The sequence below is a fragment of the Schistocerca piceifrons genome, chromosome 3, assembly GCF_021461385.2.
Source record: "Schistocerca piceifrons isolate TAMUIC-IGC-003096 chromosome 3, iqSchPice1.1, whole genome shotgun sequence".
In the NCBI taxonomy this organism is placed as follows: domain Eukaryota; kingdom Metazoa; phylum Arthropoda; class Insecta; order Orthoptera; family Acrididae; genus Schistocerca; species Schistocerca piceifrons.
Window position 1 is genome coordinate 940,401,555 of NC_060140.1, and position 9,500 is coordinate 940,411,054.

Below are 9,500 nucleotides of genomic sequence, written 5' to 3' on the forward strand. Positions count from 1 at the left end.
AACTCTGTAGCAGTTTTGGAAGAGTGAGTTGTCGCATTGTCCTGCTGGAATTGCTCAAGTCCGTCGAAATGCACAATGGAAACGAATGGATGCAGATGATCAGATAGGATGCTCATGTACGTGCCACCTGTCAGAGTCGTATCTAGACGTATCAGGAGTCCCATATCACTCCAATTGCACACGCCCCACACCATTACAGAACCTCCACCAGCATGAACAGTCCCTCGCTGACATGCAGGGTCCACTGATTCATGAGGTTGTCTCCATACCCGTACACGTCCATCCGCTCGATACAATTTGAAACGAGACTCGTGCGACCGGGCAACACGTTTCCAGTCATGAACAGTCCAATGTCGGTGTTGACGCACCCAGGCGTGACGCAAAGCCTTGTATGGTGCAGTCATCAAACCCATGTCGATTATGATTCGTTGAATGATTCGCACGCTGACACTTGTTGATGGTCCAGCAATGAAATCTGCAGCAATTTGCAGAAGGTTTGCATTTCTGTGACGTTTAAAGATTCTCTTCAGTCGTCGTTGGTCCCGTTCTTGCAGGATCTTTTTCCGGCCGCAGCGATGTCGGAGATTTGATGTTTTACCCGATTCCTGGTATTCACGGTGCACTCGTGGAATGATCATACGAGAAAATCCCCACTTCTACACTTCCACCGAGTTGCTGTATCCCTTCGATCGTGCGCCGACTATAACAACACGTTCAAACTCACTTAAATCTTGATAACCTGCCATTGTAGCAGCAGTAACCGATCTGACAACTGAGACATACGCTTATTGTCTTATATAGGCGTTGCCGACCGCAGCGCCGTATTCTGCCTGTTTACTTATCTCTACATTTGAATACGCACGCCTACACCAGTTTCTTTGACGCTTGAGTGTATAACGACAATAACAGGGCAATCTTTTGCTACTGAAAAGGGCGCTGCGTAAAAATGGCTTAGCCATAGCCTAGCGGACTGCTTCCGAAATGAATTTTCACTCAGTGGTGGTGTGCGCAGTGATCTGAAATCTCCTGTCAGATCAAGACTTTGCGCTGGACCGGTACACGATCCTGGGACCACTGGCTTTACGGGGGAAGTGCTGTGCCGACTCGGGTATCCAAACACGACTCACGACCCGCCCTCACAGCTTTCCTTCCGTCAGTACCTCGCGTCTTACCTTCGAGACTTCTTTCCTTTGAGGAGTGCTCTTCGCGCAAGGTATGAAGGAGAACTGTGGTGAAGTCTGACCCTCCCATCCCCCTCCCCCTTGTTATATTAGTGTTGTGACTGACGCGGAGGGGGGGAAGGGGGGAGGGTACGGCAGCGGGGCGACCTCGCATGCCTGGGACCGCGGGCGGCCGTGACCTTGCTGACCGTGCGGCCCGTGGGACGCGCCCGGAAGACCACACGCCGGACAGCGGCCGTCGCCCGCGCCGCGGAGACTCTGGCCGCGCTTGTAGGCGGGTGGCAAACAGCGAGGCGAGCGCCAGCTGCGACAGCACAGGCTCCGACTAGCGACGTGGCGTCGAGCCAAAACTGTCGATCTTTCCTCAAAAGCAGTTGTTGTTGTTGTTGTTGTGGTCTTCAGTCCTGAGACTGGTTTGATGCAGCTCTCCATGCTACTTTATCCTGTGCAAGCTTCTTCATCTCCCAGTACCTACTGCAACCTACATCCTTCTGAATCTGCTTAGTGTATTCATCTCTTGGTCTCCCTCTACGATTTTTACCCTCCACGCTGCCCTCCATTGCTAAATTTGTAATCCCTTGATGCCTCAAAACATGCCCTACCAACCGATGCCTTCTTCTAGTCAAGTTGTGCCACAAACTTCTGTTCTCCCCAATCCTATTCAATACCTCCTCATTAGTTACGTGATCTACCCACCTTATCTTCAGCATTCTTCTGTAGCACCACATTTCGAAAGCTTCTATTCTCTTCTTGTCCAAACTAGTTATCGTCCATGTTTCACTTCCATACATGGCTACACTCCATGCAAATACTTTCAGAAACGACTTCCTGACACTTAAATCTATACTCGATGTTAACAAATTTCTCTTCTTCAGAAACGATTTCCTTGCCATTGCCAGTCTACATTTTATATCCTCTCTACTTCGACCATCATCAGTTATTTTTCTCCCCAAATAGCGAAACTCCTTTACTACTTTAAGTGTCTCATTTCCTAATCTAATTCCCTCAGCATCACCCGACTTAATTCGACTACATTCCATTATCCTCGTTTTGCTTTTGTTGATATTCATCTTATATCCTCCTTTCAAGACACTGTCCATTCCGTTCAACTGCTCTTCCAAGTCCTTTGCTGTCTCTGACAGAATTACAATGTCATCGGCGAACCTCAAAGTTTTTACTTCTTCTCCATGAATTTTAATACCAACTCCGAATTTTTCTTTTGTTTCCTTTACTGCTTGCTCAATATACAGATTGAATAACATCGGGGAGAGGCTACAACCCGGTCTCACTCCTTTCCCAACCACTGCTTCCCTTTCATGCCCCTTGACTCTTATAACTGCCATCTGATTTCTGTACAAATTGTAAATAGCCTTTCGCTCCCTGTATTTTATACCTGCCACCTTCAGAATTTGAAAGAGAGTATTCCAGCCAAAAGCAGTATCGTAAGCAAAGTGTCGTACTCACAAAAGCACCAAAAGATACCGAAACCTTGACTCAAGCCGGCCGCTGTGGCCGTGCGCTTCTAGGCGCTTCAGTCCGGAACCACGCGGCTGCTACGGTCGCAGGTTCGAATCCTGCCTCGGGCATGGATGTGTGTGATGTCCTAAGGTTAGTTAGGTTTAGGAAGTTCTAAGTTCTAGGGGACTGATGACCTCAGGTGTTAAGTCCTATAGTGCTCAGAGCCGTTTCAACCACCTCCTCATCGTCCGCAAAATGTTTTCCGCCAATGGCATCCTTAAATGGCCCAAAAAAGTGGAAGTCCGAGGGGCTGGATCAGGACTGTAGGGTGGATGACGTAACACAGTCCAACCCTGTGTTCAGCAGTCCTCAGACTTGTGTGGGGCCCAGCGTTATCGTGCTGGAGCAAAACATCTGCTGGGTTCCTCTGGCGCCGAAGTCGCCCGAAGCGCGTCTTGAGATTTGTTAATGTGTTGGCACATGCTTCTCATTTAATGGTACCACCTCTTGGCATTACATCAGTGAGAATCACACTTTCACGGTGATCATGACCTTACCAGCGGAAGCAGGTGCTTTGAATTTTTTCTTTCTGTGGGGAGCAGGAATGTCGCCAGTCCATCGACTGTCGTTTTGTTTCGGGCTCAAAATGGTGAACTCAGGATTCATCACCTGCCACAATCTGGGACAAGAAGGCCTCCCCCACAGCTTCAAAACGTGGCAACAAATCAACGCAAATGTTCTGTGCGATTTGTGATCCACCGTTAGACAGCGTGCGACCCATCCTGCACACACTTTTGAATATCCAAGAGTGTGCATAATTACATCCACACTTCCTTTGCTGACTGACGCACGCAGCGCCAACTGCCCAGTCTTAATGCGTCTGTCCTCTCGAATGACAACATCAGCTCGCTGCAACATGTCAGGTGCGACAGCCGTGCATGGTCTCCCCGACCGCTACAAATCGTGGAACTCCGCCTAACCCCCTTCTGATGACCTCTCCCTCCGTGCCCAGCGACTAACTGTACTTCTGCCGACAGCAAATGATTCTTAGACTTTGCACAAGCGTTTGTGAATATTCCCCACAGTTTCTTTCTCTGCACTGAGAAATTCAATGACGGCATGTTGCTTGTAACGTATATCACGTACAGACGCCATTTTGAAACTGTCCTGCAGCTACGCTATCTGTCGGAAGTGACGGGAACTCGGGGCGCTCACCCAGGCGACTTCACATAATACATACGTAACAACGTTCCGCTTTCGTAGCATTGTTTTCGGATGAGAAAAAAAAACTGCGGCGCTTTACTTTCTGGGCAACCTTCATAACTTCATTACGGCACATCCAATTCCTAGCCGAAATCTGGATCTGCTCTAAATAAAGCTCGAACACAAACGACAACTGAGTGCTACTCTTTACCGTTTTAAAGTGATCATCTCCCGTTCGCCTTGTCGGTAACTTGGACAGTGTGAGTTACGTTTCTGACGTGTTAACGCCCGTGGCAGAACTCTAAATTGTACGTCTCTCTGACATTGTCTTTCAACAAAATAACGCAAGACCGTATGTTGCGCACATCGTGCTGACCTACCTGGGTGTAATGTGTGTTGGACTGCTGATGTGCACTAGCACGTTCTTGTGGCGAAATAAATTTAAAAAAAATTAAATTTAGTGATTTTTTGAAAAGAAATAAAATGTGGACATGGAACTTTAACTGAATTTTTGAAAGGCTTTTTTACGGACTGTATTGACCGGCTTGAATGCGGACAAATTCAGTGCTGCGTGAAATTTGCCTGTAATATAATTTAGAATTCCGATTAATAATATTTTTGAATTCTACGTCATTCTTGATTTATTCAGAGTTCTCACCTTAAACGCTCAAACGTAGAATTAGTCCTTCTGCCACAATATCAATTCATTAGTCGCCATCGATGTTCTTCTCTTTGCTGAGCGTGCGCATCTTCTAAGTCGGCATCGGTTTACTTCACGAAGACGGTGGAAACAAAGGAATACAATGCTACGTCGCTTTAAATAATTCTCGTAAAACTTAGATACCTTTCACTATTTTTTACTCACAAGACACTAAGACTTGGTATGCTCGTCGCAGAAATCATAAATACTACCAATATGGCTGCCTTTTAGCACACACAAATAATTACGCCCATTCCCTACAAGGTAACAAACGAGAGTGTATCTTAACTGCTTCTTGGAGTATGAAACAAAAGAGAATCCAATATGAACTTTACAGGGATTATATTCTACATTCCTCTCAATTTAACCTTTGGCGCAGACTATAAAGTATTGTATCTTTCTGCGTCGTAATGTGTCATTACATTCTCCATATCTCTGTCACCCAAAGCAACGGACTTGCACCGAAGTTAAGCGCTCTTGGGAGTGGCCGGCACTTGGATGGGTGACCATCCAGCCATCATGCGCTGTTGCCATTTTTCGGGGTGCACTCAGCCTCGTGATGCCAATTGAGGAGCTACTCGACCGAGCAGTAGCGGCTTCGGTCGAGAATACCATCATAACGACCGGGAGAGCGGTGTGCTGACCCCAAGCCCCTCCTATCCCCATCCTCCTCCGAGGATGACACGGCGGTCGGATGGTCCCGGTAGGCCACTCGTGGCCTGAAGACGGAGTGATTTTTACATCTCTCTCACCCAGTAAAAAAAAACATCTGGTAATGGATTACTGAGAGACTGGTTGGCCACCACCTGGAAAACCACTAAGACTCTTGAATTCTGTTGGAGAACCCCCAGAAGACCCATGGCTATAATCTAAGCTGAGTTCGTGTCTACTCTCAGCCGAGTTGGTGGGATTGTCATTGCCAGAGGTGGCAGCTATGTGTACTAAATTTCGCACCCTGCATGCCCCCCAAATCACAGGCATATTTAATCACGTATTCTTCATGCTGTCCATAACGACTGTAGAGTTCACAAGACCAGTCACGGATAAAATAACGTTCAATTTGCGTTCTTCGCCGCACTTGCCGATGGTACCGTTTTAACGGCCAGCAGTGTGCTTAGGCCGGTATTACACTACCAAATTTCTTTGTCAAATATCTTTGTCAAAAATCTTTGTCAAAGATATTTGATGGTGTAATAGGGAACTTTGTCAAAAGTCGTCCAATATTTGATCAAATCTAGGGCCTCGCTGTAGATTTGATCAAAGAAGTCGCTTGTCTTCTGTTCACTGCAATGTGACATGTTACCACGTGGAGCGCTAGCATCGCTGCAGTGTTCTGTCGTCTGTAGTGTTTTTATAAACATTGCTGGTAAATACAACTGGTGTGTGCCGACAACTACAAAATTAATAGAGATGTATGAAGCTGATGAGGCGCTTTACAACGTGAGGCACCCTGAATACAAAAATAGATTAAGAAGATTAGAGACCTGACCTGACCTGACCTAACCTAACCTAACCTAACCTAACCTAACTCTCTCCTGTAGCAAGGAATCGGAGTGTTACAGTGAGCCCGCCTTCTGCAGATGTAGCAGTTATTAAGTGAATATTGTGCTTTTTGGTATGAGGATACACTTCTTTGAGCACATACCAATGTATGCTCATCCATTCTTAAGTAATTGATGTACGACTTAACGTCCTCCACTATAAGCTCACGTAACAAGTTTGGTTGTCTTAAAACCCACGGCTTCACCCAGGTACGTTTCCTTTTTTTTTTTTTTTTTTTTTTTTTTCCCGCTTCTCTTCCGCATGTGGTACATGCAACTGCTGTGGTTAATAACAAGTTGTTGTTGTCAGCCATCTTGAACTTTGACGAAAAATATGATGACAGTGTAATACCCCCTCCAGCGCTACGTCAAAGATCTTTGTCAAGTATATTTGACGGAATAGTTGATCACATCTTTGATCAAATCTTTGACAAACAAATTTGATAGTGTAATACCGGCTTTAGACGCGGCCCTGCAGGTCCGCCCCGACAGAGAGGACCCTGTGGCAGCACTGGAGCTGACGGCTTCGGCCCGCACAGCTGGCGCACGGCTGCTCCGGTCTCTGGTTTCGCGGCCTCCCTCGGTGCTGGCCGGAGATAGCGGCCGCGTCACGTCCAGCCAGCCAGCCAGCCAGCCAGGGTTTCACAACAGCTGCGGCCGGCCGCCGCAGTCAGCTGGTCCGCCACACACACACACACACACAGGAGCTGCGCCGCGATACACTGCCCGCCCTGCAGCGTGTTACACAACCCGCGGCGCACCGGCGTCACTTTTTTTTTTTTTTATTCCACATTATTGGCTTTCGGGTCACGCCCATATAGCCATCTCAGAAATAGACAGACCATACGACGATTTCCTTGTCAGTTACGACTATGGGAACGAAAAAACAGCGCAACATCTAGTTCCCGACTGGAGAAAATCCTCGACCGGGCCGGTAATCGAACCCCGGCCTCTTCAGTTAGCAGCCTATCGCGCTAATCCCGCAGCTACCGAGGCGGACTAGACGCCACTTTACATGATTCCTGTCAGAGAGGTCACAGTTCGTAGTAGTTGACCGAAGGTCATCGACTAAAACCGAAGTGATTTCTGGCGTTCCGCAAGGTAGTGTTACAGGCTCTTTGCTGCTCCTTATCTATATAAACGATTTGGGAGACAATCTGAGCAGCCGTCTTAGGTTGTTTGCAGATGGTTCAAATGGTTCAAATGGCTCTTGCACTATGGGACTTAACATCTGTGGTCATCAGTCCCCTAGAACTTAGAACTACAGTGCTATTACAAATGATTGAAGCGATTTCATAAATTCACTGTAACTCCATTCATTGACATATGGTCACGACACACTGCAGATACGTAGAAAAACTCATAAAGTTTTGTTCGGCTGAATCCGCACTTCAGGTTTCTGCCGCAAGAGCGCTCGAGAGTGCAGTGAGACAAAATGGCGACAGGAGCCGAGAAAGCGTATGTCGTGCTTGAAATGCACTCACATCAGTCAGTCATAACAGTGCAACGACACTTCAGGACGAAGTTCAACAAAGATCCACCAACTGCTAACTCCATTCGGCGATGGTAGTTTAAAGCTTCTGGATGCCTCTGTGAGGGGAAATCAATGGGTCGGCCTGCAGTGAGCGAAGAAACGGTTGAACGCGTGTGGGCAAGTTTCACGCGTAGCCCGCGGAAGTCGACGAATAAAGCAAGCAGGGAGCTAAACGTACCACAGCCGACGGTTTGGAAAATCTTACGGAAAAGGCTAAAGCAGAAGCCTTACCGTTTACAATTGCTACAACCCCTGGTACCCGATGACAAAGTCAAACACTTTGAATTTTCGGCGCGGTTGCAACAGCTCATGGAAGAGGATTCGTTCAGTGCGAAACTTGTTTTCAGTGATGAGGCAACATTTTTTCTTAATGGTGAAGTGAACAGACACAATGTGCGAATCTGGTCGGTAGAGAATCCACACGCATTCGTGCAGCAAATTCGCAATTCACCAAAAGTTAACATGTTTTGTGCAATCTCACGGTTTAAAGTTTACGGCCCCTTTTTCTTCTGCGAAAAAAACGTTACAGGACACATGTATCTGGACATGCTGAAAATTGGCTCATACCACAACTGGAGACCGACAGCCCCGACTTCATCTTTCAACAGGATGGTGCCCCACCGCACTTCCATCATGATGTTCGACATTTCTTAAACAGGAGATTGGGCCACAACTGGAGACCGACAGCGCCGACTTCATCTTTCAACAGGATGGTGCTCCACTGCACTTCCATCATGATGTTCGGCATTTCTTAAACAGGAGATTGGAAAACCGATGGATCGCTCGTGGTGGAGATCGTGATCAGCAATTCATGTCATGGCCTCCACGCTCTCCCGACTTAACCCCATGCGATTTCTTTCTGTGGCGTTATGTGAAAGATTCAGTGTTTAAACCTCCTCTACCAAGAAACGTGCCAGAACTGCGAGCTCGCATCAACGATGGTTTCGAACTCATTGATGGGGACATGCTGCGCCGAGTGTGGGAGGAACTTGATTATCGGCTTGATGTCTGCCGAATCACTAAAGGATCACATATCGAACATTTGTGAATGCCTAAAAAAAATTTTTGAGTTTTTGTATGTGTGTGCAAAGCATTGTGAAAATATCTCAAATAATGAAGTTATTGTAGAGCTGTGGAATCGCTTCAATCATTTGTAATAACCCTGCATTTACACCTAACTAACCTAAGGACGTCACACACATCCATGCCAGAGGCAGGATTCGAACCTGCGATCGTAGCAGTGCGCGGTTCCGGACTGAAGCGGCTACAACCGCTCGGCCACAGCGGCCGGCTACGCAGGTGATTCATGTGAAAAGGTTTCTGATTTGATAAAGCCTACACGACGGGAATTAACAGACTTGAAATGATAGCTCGAGATAGACGCATGGGACATTCCATTTCGGAAATCGTTGGGAATTCAATTCTCCGAGATCCACAGTGCTATGAGTGTATGGAGAAAACCAAATTTCAGACACTGCCTCTCATCGTGAACAACGCAGTGGTCGACGGCCTTCACTTAACGACCGAGAGCAGCGGCGTTTGCGTAGAGTTGTCAGTGCTAACAGACAAGCAACATTGTATGGGATAACCGCACAAATCGGTGCGCGACGTACGGCGAACGTATCCGTTAGGACAGCGGCGAAAATTGGCGTAAAGCGACTACGACAGCAAACGACCGACGCGAGTGCCTTTGCTAACAGCACAGCATCGCCTGTAGCTCTTCTCGTGGGCTCGCGATCGTACCGTTTGGACCCTAGACGACTGGAAAACCCTGGCCTCGTCGGATGAGTCCCGATTTCAGTTGATTAAAGCTGATGGTAGGAGTCGAGAGAGGCACAAACCACACGAAGTCATGGTCAGCAGTTGTCAACAAAGCACTGTGC